The following is a 25,451-nucleotide window of genomic DNA, read 5'->3' as shown; positions in this document are numbered from 1 at the left end:
TCCAATAAATGAACATGTACAACAAGCCGAAGGGCTTTTTATTACAAATTTAATTCATTTCTCTAGACAACTGTGAAATTTGCCATTGACATTAGTCATTACCCCAAGGCGAACTAAAAGATGATCTCAGTTAATAAATGATCCTTAACAAGGAATGCTCCTATCTTCTATAATATTGGCACAGGCACGTTTTATTAATGTAGCACTAGCTTCCTGTCACCGAACCAGAATTCACTGTTTTTTTTTGTGTGTGGCTGTCTCTTCTTCCTGTTTCCAATATTAATAATTATGCAACAGCATAATTAGCAACACAAAGAGATGTCCTATTCAGCAGGCAGCGAGAATTTCTCTCACAGTAACCTTAAGGGAGATACAGAAGGGAAGCAAAATATCCAGCCAAATAGCCAGTGCAGGTTGATTTCACAGTGTGTATAAGGCAAATTATGTGTGAAAAATCTGACCTCAAGTCGAAATATTGTTCATAAGGTCAAATCTTCGGGTTACACAAGTGTCAAAATCCCAGGATTGTCCTAGCTATAACAGACATTGATTACAAAAATAGTGAAAAAATGCACAATGACACGGGGAAATCCCAGCACAGATGTGACTATTAAACACAACTATTTCTGCTCAGTTGCACATTGCCGTTGAGAAAGCAAGGGATTAAAAGAAAAACATACAGTACTTTACTGTTTGACTGTAAATACAGTCATTGGCATTGAAGACAGAAGTAGGTTAAGTGCATTTGCTTTCTAAGATAAGGCGGAAAGATAGGTTGTAATAAATATTTGAAAAATATTACGTTTCCTCTGCTTGCTGTGTGTTGTTCCTTCTGGTTACATGAATGTTTATCCACTAGCCATAATAACAAACCACCATTCTGTCCTGGAAAGAAAAGAAAAAAAATTGTATTTGTAAAAAGTAGAGGCATTATATAGTGTGTTAAAATGCAATATTCCCATTTTCTCGTCAGACTTCCAATTTATTGAAGTAACAGAGCAGAAAATACACTGACAGCTGTTACATTTTATTGCAAATTAGTATATACATTTTATATCCTGTGAGCAAATGCATGATACATTGTATTCTAGTAATTGCCACTCACTTTCCAAATGGAAACGAAATGATCTTAGTGCAATTACACTCTGGAGAGTAAAATGTAACAAGCTACAGTCTTCCAACCCAGTACTTTAACAGAGCAAAGAGTTTTCCTAGATTTTACCTTCTTCTCAAAAGGTCAAATTGAATCTGAAAATCCACAATAGAACATGTTCAATCTTTTGTGTCACTGCACATGCCTATGGCATGCCTGCAGACTCACAACATTTTAACTATTTAAAGGTATCTTCTTACAGACTAACACACCTAATTTTATCATCTCTATAGTCTATTTACATTTTTGTGTCATGTAAATAGTATGCATATTTAGAACGGTGACTAGGCATTTTGTCATCCGGATATATGATTCACTGTGCAACTAAAACTTAAAATGTAATATAATATATATATATATATATATATATATATATATATATATATATATATACTGCTATATTGCAAACATTTATAGTACTGCTATAAACACACAAATACAGTGTACACAAATATAGTGTTGCTGTGTTATACATACACATACTGCTTACACACATGTATACACACATTACACATGCACTGCATATGCATATGCATAACAAACATACACAAACTCTAGACAACTATATATATATATATATATATATATATATATATATATATATATATTATAAATACACGCACACACACACACACATATATCCTACTGTAGAGTAGGGAGGACATGGCCCGGCTGTACTGCTTGAGAGTATGTTTTTGGAGGGTTCCTACCAAGGAACATACCAACCTACCTACCTAGCTACTAGTGTTGAGCGAGTATATTCGTATTTTGAATTTTTAGTGCGAATATCGCAAATTTGCGAATTTGCAAATATGTTTGCTATATATTCAAAATTACGAATATTCGTTCTTTTTGCTCATATGGGCATATTCGCATATGCGCATATTAGCATATTCCTTCTTTTCACTTGTGGGCCAATTAGAATGATGCAAATACACTTCTCGGAGGTTATCAACAACATCCCTAGCAACCAATATTAAAGTTTCCCACCCCCTCACTGTTTTCTTCCTCGAATACGCGAATATGCAAATATAACGAATACACAAAATTCTTGAATATAGGACGAATATGCGTCTATATATTCACAAAATATTGCAAATTCGAATATGGCCAATACTGTTCATCACTACAAGTTACCTATCTGCCTACTTGGCTACATCACTACTTGGCTACCTATCTACTGACATACCTACCTAAGGATGTATTTACCTATCGGAGGTGGTTACTTACCTAAGGACATACCTGTTTACGAAGGGGGACTAACAAATCAGTAACTGCAATCATTTATATGATATACTTATTCTGTGTACGGCTGGTATCTACCTCTATAATGGGCATTTTATAGGAGGAAATGCTGTTCTGTTTACAGTGGTTTTATTCAGTTACATTATGGTACATTAGTTGGCCACTGTTCGGTGTATAGTGTGTTTCTGATGCACCAGTATTATTTGGCTCTGATAGTATTTGTATATTGGTATTATTAGTATTGTTACTCTGTGTATATTATTTTTTACTCAGTATCATGGTATTATCGTGTTATTATGGTGTTATAATATGCTCCATATATGTGTGGTGGTATGATTTGTTCCATGTTGATGGAATTATTGGTCTAGGTATACAAGATTTGGTCAGTGGTAGTGTATTATAGTAAAATAATACTTCTCTTGTATGCTGGTAATATTTGGTAACTGTATGACTACTTTTCTGCACTCAAGTATCTTCATCGCTCCCATAGAGAATGCATGGAGTGCGTTCCAACCCGGTTCTCTATACAGCAGAAACATTCAGGACCCCGTTATAGAGATTATAGAAGAAGGGGGCATCCCAGAGGTTAGACCTCCCACGATCGGACACCTAGGGAATGTTTTTAAATGCTGAAGTACCCTTTTAGAAAAACGGACATAAATGTAAGTCTTGATGCATTGGGACGTAAGTTTACCCCCTGTACATGACGTGATCCCCGGAACGGCTGGTGGTGATAGTGCTGCCAGATAATCCCGTCGCCATGTCTATGTGCAGATGCAACTACCCTTAAGTATACATCCGAGGTCAGAATGGGTTGCAGTCAGTTAGACCAATCGCTGTGTTGTGCGTCACTGAGCCAATTAGACTCACCTGAGTCATTTGGATCTACGGGCTCTGCATACTGATTAATGCAGCTGGGTGCCTGTTCGTAACTGCCGCCGCACCTCTTATCTGGTGTATGGATCACATGACTGCCTGTACATGTCAGTAGCCCTGTGTTTGTATACACAGTCTGCCCGTGTGATGCGCATGCGCCATAGGTATAGAATGGGACTTAGGCGCATTGCATCACACGAGAGCGCCATCCGCTTGCACAGCATAGATGAGGTGGAAGTAATAATAAAGGCGATATTTGACCTATAAGTAAATCTGACAATACATCAACTCTGGATGTATTTTAAAAGTTAACATGGTGAATGTGTAACAAATCATTCCGGGTGTATGACTTTCGTCTGTGTAAAGGTACAGTGCATGGAAAAAGAAAGCCGATCTGCATGGCATAAAAACAGGGGAATATTGATATGAAAACAATAGCAGACATGGGAAATTAAGTACAACTCGGGAGTAACATCCCAACCCGGTCCGGGTTTCCAATGGAACACCGAGAAAGGGGATCCCAAGACACAGTGTGATTAAAAATGACAGCTGAAATCTCCAATATTTAATTGATTATTCTCAACATTGGGAAAAACAGGAACAACCTCAATTTAAGGTAGCTGGTGTACTTAGTGAAAAAAAGATTTTTGTTATCAAATTCTAACAGAGAATTAAAGCAGAAGAACTTGGACCTGTGAGGACACTGATGGAGGAAAGCACACTACCCTCACTTATTTTATAGTCTCTGACCTCTAACGGTCAAAAATATAATTAAACATAGCATAATTGCATGCTGATGACTAGGCCTAGAGCCAGGATACTACAAGGACCATATTATACAACAGGGGACTTGATTATGTCCCTGTGATTGGTCCCTGCCTTAAAAATGGTGAGTAATGGTTCTGAGTACTTAAATAAAGCATGCGAAGGAGAGAACCTCATTCATGCCTAGGGGAGTGGGGGATTTAAAATGGTAAATCTCTTTCCGGAGTAATATGTCAAAATCCCCACCCCCCCGTATTGTTTTGCCAATATAATCCATAGGGCAACTGCATTGACACAAGTATATTACTCCTTTTGTGCGACATTTGCCAAAGTTCCTGATATCATAACTCTCACCAGTGGATGAACTGGTCACAGATTTTTTCCTCACCATAAAGGGACAGGCACAGCAACCGCTACAAGCAAAATTGCTGCAGATCCGTCGCCGTAGCCACGACCCGGTTGGAGTGGGTCGGGAGTAATGGCTATGTACTAAGCGATCTTGAAGACTCCGACTCTTACAATATGTAATGAGGGGTCAGGAAGATATAACCCTGTCCAGAAGTGGATCTGTCTGTAGGGTTGACCAATGTCTCCGCAAGATCTTGTAGATAGAGGCTGAGTGGTCATCATAAGTGGCAATAATGCGAGTGGCCAACTCGCTTTGTTTGTGTGTTTGAGGTACCGAAAGGTCGCTACGAGATTGATTTTGTGCATGTTTAAAAGCCGGAGTCAGGACAGTATCTGAAAGCGGCCACGTTAATTTCTTGGCCTCTCAATAGAATTCATGGTCCATGGAACAATTCCTGCGGACCCTGAGATATTGGCCTTTGGAAATGCCTTTGCGTGAAGCTTGTAGAAGAAAAGAAGACCAATGCAGTAGACTATTAGTGGCAGTGGACTTACGATATAAAATGTGAACAGGAGACCGCTGTCTTTCTTCCGAACTGTCACACCCAAGAATGGCTCCATTTCATATGTGAATCTCAAACCTAGATCATTAGAATTCAAAAACCCCATGAAGGAGAAAAAAATCATCTTTTGAGCCTGACCATAATTCAAAGATGTCGTCTATATATCTTGCCCTCATCATGTGGGAAGTCCAGAGATTGTCTTCTGGTCGGAAGACCACGGTGTCTTCCCACCAGCCCAGGAGGAGGTTCGCGTATATGGGGCACATGGGCTCCCCATGGCAGTCGTCCCCCCCCCCCCCCCCCCCGAGCTGGTGGTATAGAGCTGGTGGTATATCTTCCCGTCAAATGTAAAGATGTTATGGGTCAGGATGTATCTGACTAAATTGACAACAAAATTGTAATGGGCCACTAAAAAAGTCCCTCTAGATAATAAATAGAACACTATGGCAGTGAGGCACTTGTCATGTAGGATAGAGCTGTATAAAGCATCTACATCAATACTAACCAGTAGTACTGATTGATCCACCTGGGTGTTTTCAATCCATTTCAGGAAGTCCATGGTATCTCTGACATATGATGGCAAAGCTGTGATAATGTTTCTAAGAATCCTGTCTGCATAGACACCTATGGCTTCAGTCAGAGAGCCATTCCCGGAAACTATTGGATGCCCTTTTAGGGGCTTAACCCCTTTGTGTATATTAGGAAGACAATAAAAAGTCGGTAATTGAGGAAACCTGGGATATAGATAACCAAATTCTTTTTCATCAATGCACCCGTTACTCTTAGCTCCTTCCAGTAAGGTCCTCAATTCCACAAGATAACGGTCAGATGGATGAGAAGCAAGAACAGTATAGTTGTCCCTAGAGGATAAAAATGTCAAGGCACATTTTCCTGTACCTACTATGGTCCATTATGATAAGGTTGCCCCCTTTATCTTCTGCCTTTATAATGATTTATTGGGTCTTTTCTAGTTCTAATAGGCCCTTCATTTCTGTAAATGCCATGTTAGATCTACAACCCCTTTCCTTGAATTGTAAATCCTCTATTTCTCTGGTCTGTAAAAAGATGTCAATACTTGTTAGGTCTGGCATGGGTGGAAATGCGGTGCTTTTAGAGTGCTAAGTGGTAAAGGGGCCGGAGCCAGGGGACCTACAGCCTGACTCATATAATTCACCCAGTAACTGTACATCAGGTAATTCTTCCTCACTTATGTAATCTGAAGAATCGGTGCCATTTAAATTTTCGACAGAAGATGTTAAGATCCGTGATCCAATTAAATGTATCCAACCTGGTGGTAAGAACAAAGGAGAGACCTCTCTGTAACATTTTTAACTGTTCCTCAGATAGCTGAAAGTCAGAAAGATTAATAATTTACAAATCATCCTGTATATCAGGAGAACATTTGGCTTTTGGAAAGCAAATTTTGCTGAAATGGTTTTTGGGGGGCATGTCACATTTAGGAAGCCCCTATGGTGCCAGAAGAGCAAAAAAAAAAAAAAAAAAAACACATGGCATAAAATTTTGGAAACTAAACCCCTCAAGGAACATAAAAAGGGGTACAGTGAGCCTTAACACCCCACAGGTGTTTGACGACTTTTCATTAAACTTGGATGTGTAAATGATAAAAAAAAATGTTTCACTAAAATGCTGGTTTTTCCCCAAATTTTACATTTTTAGAAGGGGTAATAGGAGAAAATGCCCCCCAAAATGTATGGAAATACCCCATGTGTGGACGTCAAATGCTCTGCTGGTGCACTACAATGCTCAGAAGAGAAGGAGTCCCATTTGGCTTTTGGAAAGCAAATTTTACTGAAATGGCTTTGGGGGGGGCATGTTGAGCTTTTGGAGAGATAATTTGTTTGGAATGGAAGTCGGGGGCCGTGTGCATTTACAAAGCCCCCATGGTGCCAGAACAGTATACGGGGGGGGGGTTACTGTTCTGGCACCATGGGGGCATTGTAAATGAACATGGGCCCCCGGTCCACAGCCTCCTATTCCAAAGATCTGTCAAATGCCAGTGGGTGTAAATGCTCACTGCTCCCCTTATTTAATTCTGTGAAAGGTGTAGTTTCCAAAATGGGGTCACATGTGTGTGTGTGGGGGGGGGGGGCACCCCCCCACATGTGACCCCCTCTTGGAAACTATACCTTTCACAAAATTTAATAAGCGGTGCAATGAGCAACTACACCCCACTGGTGTTTGACAGATCTTTGGAATAGTAGGCTGTGCAAATGAAAATTTTTATTTTTCCTTTTCACGGACAACTGTTCCAAAAATCTCTCAGACACCTGTGGGGCGTAAATGCTCACTGTACTCCTTATTACATTATGTGAGGGGTTTAGTTTCCAAAATGGGGTCATATGTGATTCATTGTCCTGGCACCATGGGGGCTTTGTAAACACACGTGACCTTCAATTCCGGACAAATGTTCTCTCCAAAAGCCCAATGGCGCTCCTTCTCTTTTGAGCATTGTAGTGTGCCCGCAGAGCACTTTACATCCACATGTGGGGTATGCTCTTACTCAGAAGAAAATGGGTTACACAATTTGGGGGGCTTTTTTCCAATTTTCCCTTGTGAAAAATGTAGGGTAACACCAGCATATTAGTGAAAAAAAATTTTTTTTTCATTATCCCATCCAACTTTAACGAAAATTTGTAAAACGCCTGTGGGGAGTTAAGGCTCACTATACCCCTTGTTACATTCCGTAAGGGGTTTACTTGTCACCAACATAGCAAGATAAAATAGCAGGAAACTACAGACTGAAACATTGGTATAAAGGATGATATACTATAATGTAGTGCATACACCACATCAATCAGAGTAATCATAGAATAGAGATAAGTACAACCTCAATAAGGATACTCATGATAGTGGACAAACAAAACATACATCAGAAATGTATTACCAATGCAGAGCCATGCTCCACCTGCACTTACCCCAACGCACGTTTCGTGCCAATGCGCTTCGTCAGCATGACAGACCGTGCATGCTGGGAGTTATAGTTATGCAACAGCTGGAGGCACACTGGTTTGGAAACGCTCAGTTAGGTAACAGACTACCACAGTGTTTCTGCACTAGTGTACCTCCAGCTGTTGCAAAACTACAACTCTCAGCATGCATGGTCTGTAAGTGCATGCTGGGAGTTGTAGTTTTGCAACAGCTGGAGGCACACGGGTTGGGAAACACTGAGTTAGGAAACAGACAGTGTTTCCCAACCAGTGTGCCACCAGTTGCAAAACTACAACTCCCAGCATGCCTGGACTGCCGAAAAGAAGGTGTAGTGGTCTCCAAACTGTGTACTTCCAGATGTTGCAAAACTTTAACTCCAAGCAGGCCCAGACTTCCCAGGCATGATCGGGGCTGTCTCTGACAACCCCAATCACCCCTATTTTCCAGGAGATTGGGTCACCAGAAAAGCCATTCACGGGTCAGAATTGATCGGCAAATCACGGCGATTGCCGACAAGGGGAGTCTCAGGAGTATCAGCAGTCATCCCGTTCTGATCACCGCATCCTGAGACACGGTGATCCAGGAAAGGTGCGGCGTAAATGTACGGCGCTGTGCGCTAAGTACCTCTTAGCAGTGCCGTACATTTATGGCGCATGTCCGTAAGTGGTTAATTTAACTCTACCATATTTTTAGTTGACATATAAGTAACATGTTTCATCAAAATATCTCCAGCCATTTGAAAGTTCTGCTGGAACATATAACAACATGCTGCATCTCAGCACCACCTCTTTGGCACTTGAGCTTGGAAGGAAAACTTAAATATAACTTTGCAAACAGCAATTAGCTAAGGGCTCAGTGTATTTTATTTTATCTCCTTATCAGCTATCTACTCATCTCTGCAGCCCTGAGCATGCGATAGCACTGACAGATTCCTCTAAATATCACAGGACCACCAAATATGAAAGCACCTCCACACACATTGGTTTCTCAACAAGGTAACAGCATTAATTGAATAAATTGGTTATTCTTAAGCAAGATTTCCATTAATGTTGCATCTTCCTAAATATCCACTTACTTCTCTTTCAACCATCTTATTCCAATTTCTGACAGGTCCAGGACCTACAGTGATTTCTTTTTCATACTGCAATCTCTTGATTGGTTGTAAAGAGTAATGCTTACATCCATTTGCCTTTAGTTTCTACATTTAAAATTAATAAGGTTGATTTAAATAGAGAGTCATTAGAAATATTCGGTTTTGTGTTTTTTGTATGTGGACATCTTTATGAATAGATACTTAAAGGGGGGTTATCCAGGAATCGAAAAACTGACCTAATTTCACTTTGGGTGTCTTCACTTTGGGTGTGGTGTTACAACTTGACTCCATGTTTAATGTGTAAAAAAAAAAAAAAGTGATCATCCCTCCTTGCTTCCAGCTTGTGGTCCAAAGAAGGCTCCAAAATTATTTACTGTGTGAATCGGTGTGGAGCGCGAATATTTTGCATATGCGAATATGCAAATGTTCGTGAATATCGTCACTTCCAGAGGACACTGAGCCCTCCCTTCTTTTAGCTTTTGATAGGGTAGGTTAGTTTAGCATATAGGTAGGGTATAGTGTTAGTTAGTTGAAAGATATAATTGCGCATGCGCACTATACAAATTTCAGTGCGATTTTCACATGGAAAAAAAGTGATCAATGATAGGATGAATATTCGTCCATATATGAGCGAAATATCGCAAATTTGAATATGGCCCCTGCCGCTCATCACAAAAGAAATGATCTCTGTTTTTCGATTCCTGGATAACCCCTTTAACCCTTTAAGGACCGAGGGTTTTTCCGTTTTTGCATTTTCGTTTTTTCCTCCTTGCCTTTAAAAAATCACAACTCTTTCAATTTTTCACCTAAAAATCCATATGATGGCTTATTTTTTGCGCCACCAATTCTAGTTTGTAATGACGTCAGTCATTTTACCCAAACATCTACAGTGAAACGGAAAAAAAAATCATTGTGAGACAAAATTGAAAAAAAAGCTGTTTTGTAACTTTTGGAGGCTTCCTTTTCTACGTTGTACATTTTTCAGTAAAAATGACCCCTTATCTTTATTCTGTAGGTCCATACGATTAAAATTATACCCTACTTATATAGGTTTGATTTTGTCGTACTTCTGGAAAAAATCATAACTACATACTGGAAAATTAATACGTTTAAAATTGTCATCTTCTGACCGCTATAACTTTTTTTATTTTTGCGCATATGGGGCAGTATGAGGGCTCATTTTTTGCACCGTGATCTGAAGTTTTGCACCGTGGTACCATTTTTGCATTGATAGGACTTATTGATAGGACTTTTTATTCATTGTTTTGAGATATAAAAAGTGACCAAAAATGCACTATTTTGGACTTAGGAATTTTTTTGCGCGTACGCCATTGACCATGCGGTTTAATTAACAATATATTTTTATAATTCGGACATTTCCGCACGTGGTGATACCATATATGTTTATTTTTATTTAAACTGTGTTTTTTTTTTATGGGACAAGGGGGGGTGATTCAAACTTTTAATAGGGAAGGGGTTAAATGATCTTTATTCACTTTTTTTTTTTTACTTTTTTTTTTGCAATGTTATAGCTCCCATAGGGACCTATAACACTGCACACACTGATCTATTACATTGATCACTGGTTTCTCATAGGAAACCAGTAATCAATGATTCTGCCGCTTGACCGCTCATGCCTGGATCTCAGGCACTGAGCAGTCATTCGGCGATCGGACAGCGAGGAGGCAGGTAGGGACCCTCCTGCTGTCCTGTAAGCTGTTTGGGATGCCGCGATTTCGCTGCGGCTATCCCGAATAGCCAACTGAGCTAACCGGCATACTTTCACTTTCGACGCAGCGTTCAAAGTTTGAACGCCGCGTCTAAAGGGTTAATAGCGCGTGGCACCGTGATCAATGCCGCACGCTATTAGCCACAGGACCCGGCCGTTGTTAGACGCCATGGCCCCGGGTTATAGATCTGGAGCGGACACATGACGTTCCAGTACGTCATTTGTCCTTAAGGAGATAAAGCTGTTGTTTCATTTTGATCTTCAGAAAACATTTCTTGTTTTCCATTCTTGTTTACAGTGTTAAAACCTTGATAAAAGAAGGTACATGGGCACAGTCAGAACAACAAAAGTAAGGGATTAGAGTGTCACCTTTTTTTTTGTTGTTCTTAAGGTATTCTGAAAACATTTTTTGTTATCTGGGAAAATCCAAAAGATAGGGGATCAGGTGTCTGATCGCAGGGGGCATAAGTCATTTAGGGGCACCTCACGTAGCAGGGACCACACCCCGTCAACCACTTGTGTGTCAGGGAAAAGTACGTAGGGGATAAGTGAACTAGGGGGGGCCGGAGATATTGTCGGGAGGAGAGATGGAGTGGGGCGGAAACTTCTGTTAAACGCTTTTTAAACCCCCAGGGTACCCTGCAGAAGGGGGTTAGAAATTTTGGAGGGAAAGGATCCAGCAGGGAGCCACGGGCCATTTCCAGTGGTACATTTGGGGCAGTAAGTTGTCGTAGCTCGAGCGAGTTACCTTGAAGCAAACTAGAAGAGGACAACATCTCTGCCAATCTCTGTGAATGAACCACTTTGTACCACTGTTCCACATCAGGGAGGCCTAAACCTCCCTGATGTATTTTCCTGATAAGAACACTGTATGGCAACTGAGGTTTCCTTCCTGACCAAAGAAAGGAAGTGAACAGCTTTTTCCAATGTAGAAGGTAGGAGGAGGAGAGTGCTATGGGAACCTTGCATAACGTGTAGAGGATAGATGGCATAATGTACATATGTAGGAGGCTCTTCCTGCCCATCCACAAGAGGAATGGAAGCTTATATGAATCGAGTTGTTTCCTCACTTTAAGGAGAGGGGGAGTATAATTCAATTCAAATAGGTGAGAGAAAGAGGAAGGGAGGGCAATACCCAAATATGGAATACTGCGTGTCGGCCATTTATAAGGGGATCCCAACTTGAGCGCCCCTACCCTCCGAGGGGAGAGGGTCACATTCAGTATCTAAGATTTAGAAAAGTTGACTTTAAAGTTGGACAAGGTCCCGTACTGATCTATCAGAGCCTGGATAGCAGGGAGAGCCTCCTCTGGGTTAGTAATGAGAAGAAAAAGGTCATCAGCAAATGCAGCTGTAGTGTGAGTGTGACCATCCACCGTCAGCCCCTGGACCTTCAGGTGTTGTCTCAGTGCCTGCAAGAGTGTTTCCATGACAATAATGTACAGGGAAGGTGACAAGGAACATCCTTGCCTCATTCCGTTCCTAATAAGGAAAGAGAGAGATAGAGTACCATTAACTCTGATGCGTGTACTGGGGATTGAATAAAGAGAGAATTTAGCATCAACGAACAATTTAGGGAAGCCCAATTTAGTGAGGGTGAGACCAAGATATTCCCAGGAGACCCTATCAAAAGCCTTCTCGGCATCAGTGCCGAGAACGACCAGTGGGATATGGGTAGAGGAAGCATGATATATAGCATGCATGACCCTATATGCATTATGTTTCCCTTCCCTGCCCTTGATAAAACATGTTTGATCAGCGTGTATGAGCCTGGGTAACAAGGAGCTCATACGTCTCGCCAACAATTTAGCCCATAATTTTACATCTAAGTTCAGCAATGAAATGGGCCTGTAGCTGGAGCATAAGGTGAGGTCCTTCCTTTCTTTAGGGAGTATGGTTATATAAGCCTCTAGAGACTGGAGGCTACCCTGCAACAAGGCGTTGCACCACTGGGACAGTCTGGGGAGCAATACATCTTTAAATTTCTTATAGTACACCAAACTAATGCCATCCGGGCCCGGGCTCTTACCTAGAGGGATCGATTGTACAACTGTGCTAAGTTTCTCCACTGTACAGGGTGCTAACAGAGCCTCCCCCTCTTTCCCCGTTAGGGACGGGAGATTCAGAGAAAATTATGAATTGCTTGGTATCACATAGTTCTTATGGAGAATATCCTTCAATTTTTCTCTGACAGAAGAAAGTTCCTGAACGACAGCGGGGGTGGGGGGGATGGTGAGGCTGGGTGATCTCTCTCTAAAGAGGTCAACCGCTGCAATAGGGAGGAAACCTCCTTGCTCTATCTTTTTTGACCTTGGAACCCAAGGCGATCAATAATCCCCTCATATAGGCTTTATGAGCCTCCCATACTATCGGCCAGGCTACCTCTGGAGTCAGGTTGATTTCAAAGTAGGACTGTAATTGGAGGGTCAGGGTAGAGCTATGAGTGTCGTCCGTCAACAAGGTGCCGTTCAGTCGCCAGGTCCAGTCATGGCGTGGTAGTTGGCGAGTGAGAATGTGATATGAACTGGGGAATGGTCTGATAGGGTTCTCGGTCCAATTACTGAGGATTGAACTGACGTCAATATGCGTTTGTGACCAAAAATATAATCTAGGCGGTGAGCTGTCACGTGGGGGGTTGAGAAAAATGAGTATTGATGATCACCAGGGTTCAAGAGTCTCCAGGTGACCACCAACCCCATCTCCCTAAGTTTGTTTGCCAGTGTGTGGAGTGCCAGTGAAGGTACCGTTGATCGGCTGGACGACACATCCAGACTCGGATCAAGTGCAACATTAATGACAGCCCCACCATAATGGGGCCCTCTGTGAACGTACTCAGCAGCCAGGGAACCTGTCGTTTATTGGGTGCATAGAGATTGGTGAAGGTGTATGGCACAGCGCCAACCCTACCTTTAAGGAACAGTGCCCACCCATCCTCCGAATCATAGGAGTCCACCAACATAAAGGGGACGTCTTTATGAAAAACAATAGTTACCCCTCTGGACGAGGAGTTGGTGCTCCCAATGTGAAACCATGCAGAGAAGTAATTGAGAGGCAGTTTTGGGATTCTCCCTTTTTTGAAGTTGGTCTCTTGCAGGAAGGCCACCGTAATTTTATCCTTTTGTAAAAGAAAGAGTATACTGTGGCATTTACAAGGGGAGTTAAATCCTTTAACATTATAAGTGGTTAATTTCAAATCTACCATGCAGTGGGACCCCAAGAGCAGCTAAAGTTGGAGGGAGTGGAGGGGTGAGAGGGGGGACACACAAGGAAAAAACACTAGGAAACAAAAAAAGAACACTATGGAAATGGGACAAGGGAGAGAGGTAGTAGGGAAAGGCAAGTAGAGAGTAAAGAGAAAAGGTGGGAGAAGGGTAAAAAAAAGAGGAGAAGCGAGCAGCTGCGGAAGAAGCTAGGGAGACCCTCAAGGAGAGGTACCACAGGGTTGGAAAGAAGAAAGATGGAGGTATCAGCTACCACAATTTAAAGCTGGCGGGCTAAGCAGAGAGTGGGAAAGGGAAAAAAAAGATTAGAGGAAGCAGAGGTTGTCCTGGGCCGACAGCCACCCCAACCTAGGCTAACAAATTAGGTAATTCTACGAAAAGCATTTAGAACTACTCATAATCGGCAGAACATGCAAAGAGAACAATCTGCAACTAATGAAACAGCTGTAGGCAGGTCTTTTGAATGGATGCAGTTCATTTATGTTTCAATGGGTGGGGTGGCTGATGTGTGGGAGGGAGGAAAATGTAATTATTGGATTTGTAGTCAAAGAAGAAAACTCAAAAAGGAAATACCAGTTCACAAAAAGCTAGCCACAGTATTATGGTAATCTCACAAGTTAGCCATTTAGCCCCAAGACAAGCACAGATGCTTTCTAAGCATGTCCATTACTGTCTGCCAGGTACATACTTGTCAACTAGTTGCTAATATCTATATTATCTATCCTATATATTGCTAATAACTCATGGACTCGAAACACAGTATATTTTAATAAATTAGCTTGAATAGGATCACAACATTGAATATCAGACTCTATTGGAATCAGTTTACACTTTGTAAAATTTCCCGACTTATGTGTTTTTGCATGCGCATTTTCATCCATAATTGGCAAAAAAATAAAATAAAAAAATCCATGACATTAATTGCTTTACAGCAGACAGTAAAGTATTAAAGCAACTTTGATCATGAACCTGCTATGATTACTTCACCAACAAATGTTTTATTATGTTATCTATATCTGTTATGGATGTTCTGTACTTATTACAATATATTGAATTATCCTTAGGCTGGGTTTCCACTACAGATACTGTATATTATGCAGAATTTCTACAAGGAAATTCCGAGCAGATTCCGCTTGCAGCAGCTTCCCATTCATCTCAATAGGAGACTGCTGCTCAGTTCACACTTTAGAAGTTCCATAGCAGATGTTCAAACTAGAAACTTTAAGTTTTTACACTTATTTTTCACATAAAATAGACATCAATTCTGGGCCATTTAAACGGCACAGATCCTGGCAGAACTTTCTCAGTGTGAACATAACAATGTTATACACTTACTCATATTCACTGTACATGTAATACCACATGGGTTCTGTAAATAAGAAAACATAACTACATTTTCTTTTCTTTGTTTTTTTAAACGGTATCCTTTCTATCACAGTTTAATCAACACTACTACACTGACAGAAATATACCATTTCAACATCATATTAATGACTACATTGAAGACATGTCAAAACTTGTCTTATTCTTACAGAAATAATAATTCAAATAAAAACAGTTTTTAGATTTGGTTTTGTCAGCTTTGAGAACTGCTTATATAAAATCACTACCTTAAATTCTATTTCCTAAAATTAATATTCTCTACATGAAATTCCTGTAATCTGGGAATTTGATTTGAATTAAAAATATATATATATTTTCTTTTTTTCTTCCTTAAAGCGTACCTGTCAGATCCAAAAAAAAAACTTTTTTTTATTAAATATATCACTCAGTACCTAATCCTGACTATGTACATAAAATTTTTATGTGTCTAGCACCTTTTTTTTATTTATTTTTTATTACACTTTAAATTTAGCTCACTAGTCTGAATTCCTCTCAAAGGGAGGGGGCGTTGAATTTAGCCATTCTTATTCATTTAAACATGTCCTCCTAGACCTACAGCAACAAAATGGTCCTCCTCAACATTGCTTCATTTGCAATGTTTCAACATGGTGAGGCTCAACATTACACATGTTAGACCGCCTGTACCAACAGCGCAAAGTGATGACAGAATACCTAATGCAGAAAACAGCTTTTGGAGCCAGAGTGACTTTCAGCTCAGGCATTATCAGCTAATCAGAGACATATTTTGCATATTTTAATCATATTGAGCCACAGAATAAAGAAAACATGGCATTTTTACCATAAAGTTTATAGCGTGAAAAGGAAACCCTCCAAAATTAGCAAAATTGCAGTTTTCATTTAAATTTCCTCACACAAATAATAATTGGTCTTTACAAAGTAAAAATCGTTGTGCAAAAAACAAGCCCTTATATGGGTCTGTGGATGAAAATATAAGAGTTATGGATTTTAAAAGGCGAAGAGGAAAAAACAAAAACGCAAAAATGAAATTGGCCTGGTCCTTAAGGCCAAAATGGTCTTGGTCCTTAAGGGGTTAATATTCGGCTTCTTTCCCATTATGAGCATTCATCCGTTATTAAACACCCGTTTACTGTGTAAAAACAGATGTATAATAACGGATGAAATAACGGGTGCTATCGGCTGAATAACGTCTGTCAAAATAATGGGTTTATTCATCCGTTAAGACCCGTTATAACATCAGTCATGTATGGCAGTTTTAACACCCCTGCCTACAGACTCCCACAGCTGGGACTACTACTTCTCCCATCTTGGAACAGACTTGTTTCCATGATGGGAGTAGTAATTCCCCAGCTATGGGAGTCTGCTGACAGCTGGGGAGGCTACATTAGTGTTTATACTACAACCCCCATCATGGAACAGAATCTGTTCCATGATGGGGGTTGTAGTACAGGGGCTTAGGGATTGATTGCACCAGGTCTCACTTCTGAGACACAATGCGATCAGAAGTTATTAAGCAGGGGAGCGGGAGGCATGGTCCACAACCCTGCGATGTATCGTGTGTTTTAACTTTCATTTTTAAATCCCCCGCGGGGAGCCCTGAATGGCTGGTACCGAGGAGCCATTCAGAGCTCCCAGTGGGGTTTTTAAAATGAACATTGTGAGTGGCAGCGGGGGCCATATGTATATTAAAAGTTCTGTGGGGGGCAAGCTATATAGAGCTGCAGGGGTGGGCAGACATATAGCCTATATATCTAGCCCCCAGCGCATTTATAATATGACCCCCACCGGCGCATTTATGTATAAAGCCCATAGGGCTGTATTTGTGAGAGGGGCGTAAGTATCTTGCATCCCTTGCACCTCTAGGTGGGACTTGTAGGGATTAAGGGAGGGGCATCAGTATATAACTTTGCTTTCTCTGCACAGTACGTGATTTGTGGAAACGCTTTCACCTGGAGCCACGCTGTCCAGAGCATACTGTGGGTAGGGCGGTCTGAAGTCTAGTGCAGCCACGCTGGCTGCTTTGGCGGGAGGACTTGCTGCATGCCGTACAATGGGTTCAAGTCTCCGGTAGGTTTAAGATACAGGGGGAGGATGATCGACATCTTTCTCCTATAGAAATGTCTGGTAAACTTTGCTACTAACTGCATACTATCTATCTCCTGGTTACTTATAGCAGCTGAAGTGCTGCAGACACACTAAACTGTGCTCAATCTCTATGCACTCCGATTCAGTGTAATCCTTTACACTCTCCTGCAATCCCATTGGTTCTCGGTAACCACGTGTCCGGGAGCCCTATTGACACCTCACTGGCAGCTGAAGTTCCACTACGGGCTCCGCTACTGGTGACTGCAGCGCTCCAGAGTGCAAGTTGCGATGGTTGGTCCCGGATTCTGGCGCAGCCGGTTAGCTGCCTCAGTGCCAGATGTCGGGCACGCATCACCCCTGGGGTCACAGAGTAAGTGTTTTCATTGCCATGTATAGGGGGGAGTGGAGATGTGTGGGCTGTGGGGTTAGCCTGGTAAGGCAGAGGCATGTTGTTGTCAGGAGGAACAAGTTAGTTACTGCAGTCAGTTAACATAATGGCTCACAGTAACCAGGACCTGAGAACCTGTGCTAGTTCAGGTCATGAATCAGGTCATGCAACAACGGGAGCCGGTTGATTGCTCCCGCACTGACTCGCTTTTTCGTGCAAGCCAGACAGCACAGTCCAGTGGGTGAAGAGCTCCCCAGCTGTGCTGGACGTTAGCGTTGTCACACTAGTTTAAAAAAAAATTATAATTATTGGTGTAGTATACAGGTGTGTGTACATATATGTATGTACGGGTATATATTGCATGTACCACAGTGCATTACCGTTTTACATCACAGTAGATGGGAAAGCATTTATGCTGAGCATAAGTGCCTTGTGTGTGTAATATGTATATGTTGAGCATATAAAAAAAATATAAATATATATATATATATATATATATATATATATATATATTTATAAAGTCCAAATATGAACAGCACATAAAGATAGGTAAGTAATTTTGAACGGGGTGCAAGCATGCTTGGAGCCTCGGTCGCCGGTTCCTTAATCCATAAAAAACAAATAGATGCAACACACCACAGCTTGAAAATCATGGTGCAAGGTTTATTCCAAAGTGTATTCCAATAGACAACGTTTCACCAGCCTCACGCTGGCTTTTTCAATGACAAATGTATGATAAGTGCTGGGCTTTATACACCGAACACAGGAAATAGTATGACATCATTACCAATGCATTTACATATGTAAACAAATGAATCAAAGAGCAAAATACATGAATAAAGTGCATATTACAATAAATTGGCATATGTACATAATTATTTATACATTATCAGTGCTTTCGAATATCCATAAAATTTTCTTATGGTTTTGATTGTATTCACTGGCTAACATATCGGGACATGTATCATATGCTTATACATAAGCACAGTGGCATTGTTGACATCATCCCAAGCATAAACTCATATACACAAGGGTGAGAGTACAGCACTCTCCCAAATTATAGGACCAATGTGCTGTGTCCAGGATAACGTACGTAGCAACGGACGTTCTCCAGGTAGTGACATCTGAATCACCCCAGACAGAAACTGTTCGGGCGTTGGTCCAGTTAGTCAATCCAACACTTGTCCCTGCTGTATGGGAGAAGTACTCCATTTTGTCCACATGCAGAAAAACACACACTGGATCTGTCACCTTAAATATCCCCGGCTTAGTACTGGTAGAGTTAAGAAAAACTTGTATAGCCGCAAAGGTAGGGTAAATTGATCCTTGGAAAGTCATATTGTGACCGGTCCACCAGATGGAGATAATCTATATAAAAACAAAATAAAAACTGTTGCATATCACATCAAATAATATATACAAGATATATAAAATATTGATGTATAGGGGAATCACACATCATTTATTAAATAAATAAAATAAATAAATAAAAATAATATACAGGTGAAGCATGTTGGTTATGCTATACATACGCTCATAGCATTCACTAGTAACGGTTATACTGCACATACAATCACGGTATTTATACAGCACATATAATCATAACAGTTATACTTTGAATAGCATTTATACCGCCCATACGCTCATAGCATTTACACAGCACATACGCTCAGAGCACTTATACAGCACATACGCTCATAGCATGGTTACTGCACATATACTCATGGGGGGGATTAATCAATCTATATAGAGTCATTTTAGGTGTATTTTCTTGCGCAAAATCTTGTGCAAGGATATTTCCTGCATTCTTTTTGCGCGTCTTTTTTGGTTGAACTTTTTCTAAAGATGTCAGCTGTTTTTCTGGTAGACATGAATTTATTAAATGCGCCTTTTTTTGCGCAAAAAAAGGACGCAAGTGTCATTTTCTTGCGCAAATATACACCAGCTCCGAGCACACGTACAAGCCTGCCTTATATTTTTTTCAAGAGCTGAGATGGGCTGGATTCTATTACTGCACATGATTCACAGAGACCAGTACACAAGTTTAGTAAATTCTGCGCAGGTAAATGACAAATACACGCAGCAGAAAGGGGTAAAAAAAGCTCTACCATACACTGATGTTGATGAATCCCCCATAGTATTGATACTGATCATAGCACGTATAATGCATATACGCTCATAGCATTATTCTGCACATATATAACACATATAACCATAATATTATACTGCACATACGCTCATAGTGTATACCGCACATATGCTTTTAGCATTCATTCAGCATATGCTCATAGACGTTATACTGCTCTTAGCATATATATCGTACATACACTCTTAGCATTTATAGCGCACATATGCTCATAGCTTACGTGTTCATACTGCTCCTTGCATATATACTGCATGTATACTCATCGGATTTATTTTGTACACAACTCATAGAATTTATACTGCACATACGTTTATAGTTTTACATCACACATACACTCTAGCAATTATACTGCACACACACTTATAGCATTAATACTGCTCATAGCATTGGTACCGCACATACATTCATAGCATTTATACCGCACACACGCTCACGGCAGTTATACTGCACATATGCGCTCAGAGCTTTATACAGCAGACACGCTAATAGCATTTATAACACACGTACACCAATAGCATTTATGCTGCTCATAGCATGTATACTGCTTATACGCTTATAGCATGTATTCTGCACATGTTCTCTTAGCATTTATACCTCACATATGCTCATAGCATTTTAACGTACATATGCTCATAGCATTGATACCACACACACACACACACACACACACTTATAGCATTTATACTGTTCGCACACTCACAGTTCCGTAGTTTCAGGTGCTGCACATCTCGTATCTTCACAGCATAGACAATTGCCTTCAGATGACCCCAAAGATAAAAGTCTAAAGGGGTCAGATCGGGAGACCTTGGGGGCCATTCAACTGGCCCACGATGACCAATCCACTTTCCAGGAAACTGTTCATCTAGGAATGCTCGGACCTGACACGGTGGTGCACCATTTTGCTGGAAAAACTCAGGGAACGTGCCAGCTTCAGTGCATAAAAAGGGAAACACATCATCATGTAGCAATTTCGCATATCCAGTGGCCTTGAGGTTTCCATTGATGAAGAATGGCCCCACTATCTTTGTACCCAATATACCACACCATACCATCAATTTTTGTGTTCTAACAGTCTTGGAGGGATCTATCCAATGTGGGTTAGTGTCAGACCAATAGCGGTGGTTTTGTTTGTTAACTTCACCATTCACATAAAAGTTTGCCTCATCACTGAACAAAATCTTCTGAGTAAACTGAGGGTCCTGTTCCAATTTTTGTTTTGCCCATTCTGCAGCACCTGAAACTACGGATACTGGAAGCCTGTGCTAGCATTTCTCCTGTGGTGTTGCTATCAGTGTGTGAAGAGTGGGAGAAGAGGGTTGCATTAACAATCCAACACAATGGGCAGCACATTGAACACATTTTATAAGTGGTCAGAAACTTGTAAATAACTCATGAAAGAATAAAGTTATGTTAAAACCAAGCATTTCTTGTGAAATTCCCAATAAGTTTAATGTGTCACCTGACCCTCTTCCTATTAAAAAAACAAAAGTTGGATTCAAAATGTCCGACTTCAAAATGGCCGCCATGGTCACCACCCATCTTGAAAAGTTTCCCCCCTCACATATACTAATGTGCCACAAACAGGAAGTTAATATCATCAACAATTCCCATTTTATTAAGGTGTATCCATATAAATGGCCCACCCTGTACATATGGCCCCCGCTGACACTCACAATGTTCATTTTAAAAACCCAGTGGAAAGCCCTGAATGGCTCCTCGGTATGGGCCATTCAGGGCTCCCCACGGGGGATTTAAAAAGGAAAGTTAAAACACACAATACATCGCAGGGTTGGGGACCATGCCACCCGCTCCCCTGCTTAATAACTTCTGATCGCATCAGGCATCAGAAGTGAGACCCAGTGCGGCCAATCCCTCAGACCCTGTACTACAACCCCCCATCATGGAACAGACTCTGTTCCATCATAGGGGTAGTAGTACAACCACTAATGTAGCCTCCCCAGCTGTCTGCAGACTCTCACAGCCTGGAAATTACTACACCCATCATGGAAACTAGTCTGTTCCATGATGGGAGTAGTAGTAGTCCCTCAGCACTGCAGCAGTCTGCTGATGTCACCTCTTCTGAGCATGCTCAGAAGTAATAACGGATATTATAAACCAGGTACAAACGGATGACATAAATGCTCATCCTTTTGCCATAGACTTCAATGTTAAAAATAAGGCTGGGTTCACACTACCTTTTTCAACTACGGTTCCCACATATGTTTTCTATCAAAAACCGTATGGGAAAAAAACGGATGGAACAGTATGCAAAAAAGTAAACCGTATGCGTTTTTAAACAGTATACTGTTTTTAAAAGTGCATACTGTTGCGTCCGTTTTTATTTAAAAAAAACATACGTTTTTGAAAATTCGTGCCATTTTTAATGGGAGGGGTCTTGGGTGGGGACTTTAGGATGCAAGTGCGCATATGCAAAGAAAAAACGCATAAGGTTTTGACGTATGGAACCGTATACATGTGCGTTTCCCATTGACGTCCATGTTAAAAAAAAAGGTATGCGGTTACAATACGGTTTTAAAATTGGAGTCAAAACCGTGGTTAAACACGGTTTGGAGTACTGTTTAAAAACGTATTGCAAGCAAACCGTACTCAACCGTATGCATCAGGGTGCATACGGTTTGCAATGCTTTGCCCATGTATACCGTTTTCAATAACGTTCCATACGTTTTCACTAATGAAAACGTATGCGGGAACCGTAGTTGAAAAACGTAGTGTGAACCCAGCCTATCGGCCGATAATTTACCCGCTTCTTGTGACAGAATAAAAATTTGTGCATTTGCCGTTTTTTTCATCCATTATTAAGACTTTTCTAACGAATGTTTAAAACTGATCTTTTAATGGGTAAACTTTATAGTGTGAAAGGGGACTTAACCCCCTAAGGACCAAGTCCATTTTCACCTTAAGGACCAGGCCAATTTTATTTTTGCGTTTTCGTTTTTTCCTCCTTGCCTTCTAAAATCCATAACTCCTTTATATTTCCATCTACAGACCCATATAAGGGCTTGTTTTTTGCATGACCAATTGTACTTTGTAAATAAACCTCAAATTTTACCATAAAATGTGTGGCGAACCCCCAAAATGTGCGGCGAACCCGCCAAACCAGGACATACATTTACGTACGTGGTCGTTAAGGGGTTAAAAAGCATAATCTCAAGTGCAGTATATTTTTAAATACGCAGTTAGATACCATGGGTCACACATGTTGCTGTAACTTTGACATTACCTTAGCCTTAAAGGGGTACTCCACTGGCCAGCCTTCCGTTCCGAACGCTATGCAAGCGTGCTGCAGGGGTCAGCCATGCCCCTTAATGCAAGTCTATGGAAGGGGGCAAGGCAGCCGTTACGTCCCCTCCCATAGACTTGTATTGGTGGGTGTAGTCTGACATAACGAGGGGGCGTGGCCAACCCCTGCAGCGAGTGTACAGCATTCAAAACTAAATGTTACAAACTTAGCTTGAAGGCTGGCCAGTGTAGTACCCCTTTAAAATCACTTTAAAACAACTTGAATACATTTCTAGGTCACCTAGCATTTATAGCCTAGCATCTATCAGTTTTATACAGGGCTTTAGAGCTCTTAGGTTGTTGTTTTATGCAAGAGGTTTAAGGGTATTGTATTACTGGTTCACACAGAACTTATTCGCCACAAACTGAACTTTCTGTAGCCCAGCTTGCTCAACTCCAGTTATTATCCAATAGAAATAACAAGTCCACTTTTTCTATGAGTCGTTTTAAAACTATTTTTTAAAATCATTGTTAAACTAAATTTGACTTTTTGTTATACAGCAATCTCATCAATTATGTCATTGTTTAGCTAATGTTTTGGATTACTCAGTGGCGTAGCGTGGGTTGTTAGCACCCTGGGCAAGGCAAGTAATTTGCGCCCCCTAACCCGTGGATTTTAGCACTCGAGTCTCTTCCACCAGATTAGTTAAAGAAACCCTTACCCCCTAAGCACATGTATTGTTTGCTATGAAAATACTGATGTAAAATGCATCTAAATACAAGTTTATTTTCAAACACTTTATTGAGTGCGAACATGCATTACACATTCTCCACATTTTCAGCAGGTCTATGAATATAAATCTACAAATGTAGTAACCTAGCATGGGCCATGCTATTATATGTCGTCTCACAACCATCGTAAACGACAAAAAATATCAAGAACAAAAACTAAACATCAAAATGGAACCATACCCTGGAGATGATCCAAGGCACATGACTTTGGGTATTATAAGTAAGCGGCAAATGTCAGGGGGGCATTATATGTGCATTATATGGGCACATGACAGGGGGCCCCTGTCATGTGCCCCCACATATATTGCCCCCTGACATGTGCCCCTCACATATAATGCCCCCGTCATGTGCCCCCACATATAATGCCCCCCTGACATGTGACCCTCACATATAATGCCCCCCTGTCATGTGCCCCCACATATAAATCCCCCCTGACATGTGACCCTGACTTATAATGTCCCCTGTCCTGTGCCCCATCACATATAATGCCCCCTGAGGGGGCAGGACAGGGGGCATTATATGTGAAGGGCAAATGTCAGGGGGGGCATTATATGTGAGGGGCACAGGACACGGGGTATTATATATGAGGGGCACATGACAGGGGGGGTCCTGTCATGTGCCCCCACATATAATGCCCCCCTGACATGTGCCCCTTACTCATCATTTGCCCCTCTCACTTATAATTTGCTCCCCCATCCCCTTTCTCACTCCCGTCACCTTTCTCCCACGCTGCGGCTGCTCCATTCCTGCAGTCAGTGAGAGCCACGGGGACGTGATCTCCGGGTGCCGGCGCGATGATGTGATGTCATCGCGCCGTCCTGCTGTGATTGGCTCTCACTGACTGCAGGAATGGAGCAGCCGCGGCGTGTGATAGCTCTCGCTCCACCATGCGATAGTTCAGGAAGAGGGGCAACAATCTCGGGAGGGGGGGGGGGCAATTGACCCATTGCCCCCCCCTGGATCCGCCACTGCCTCCACAGTGGGCGGCAACCCGGCGGCTCAGATCGGATTCGCACAGCCAGCACTGCAGAGAGAGTGAGTGAGCCAGACAGGGGCAGAGAGCTGCGAGTGCGAGCACGCCCCTCCAGATGTTGCGCCCGGTGGGGCCGGCCCCCCCTGCACCCCCCACGCTACGCCTCTGGGATTACTTAAAGGGGCACTCCGGTACCACAGCTTTATGGTTATCTAGCGTGTTTGTAGTGAGTTGAGCACTTTTGTAATCTACATGTTATACATCTGTCCACAGCATATGTTTGAAGTTCAGTAGTTTTCTGGTTGCTTTTGATTGTCGTCCACATCTGCGGCCATGTTTGTTCACTGTTGTGGACAAGACGTCAGTGCTGCAGGCATTGCTGTTCTTTTTTCTTCTGCAATGGTTTCGTCCCTTTTCCACATCCCTATAATGAATATTCATTGAATTGTTGCGGGAGGATGGATGTCTCCTCCCGCTTTCAGCCAGCCCTGCGCCCAGCTTACAATGTACTGAATACCCTGTA

At 41.5% G+C, this 25,451-nt stretch overlaps 1 long non-coding RNA gene across 2 annotated transcripts in view; it reads right to left on the bottom strand.

Moving 5' to 3' along the window:
- LOC130355671 (uncharacterized) overlaps positions 1–25,451 on the bottom strand; it is a 118,611-nt gene that overhangs the window by 68,597 nt on the left and 24,563 nt on the right. Inside the window, exons 3-4 of one of the 2 annotated variants that reach the window (XR_008888619.1) lie at positions 19,029–19,145; positions 803–885 (exon numbers count right to left, since the gene is read on the bottom strand). This is a non-coding gene — a long non-coding RNA (uncharacterized LOC130355671). The remainder of the gene's footprint in view (positions 1–802; positions 886–19,028; positions 19,146–25,451) is intronic. The other variant, XR_008888618.1, reaches the window with a different exon arrangement.

Source organism: Hyla sarda, chromosome 2 (assembly GCF_029499605.1).
Source record: "Hyla sarda isolate aHylSar1 chromosome 2, aHylSar1.hap1, whole genome shotgun sequence".
NCBI classification, from domain to species: domain Eukaryota; kingdom Metazoa; phylum Chordata; class Amphibia; order Anura; family Hylidae; genus Hyla; species Hyla sarda.
Note: the sequence above shows the minus strand (reverse complement) of the source record. Positions and strands in the feature narration are given on the sequence as shown.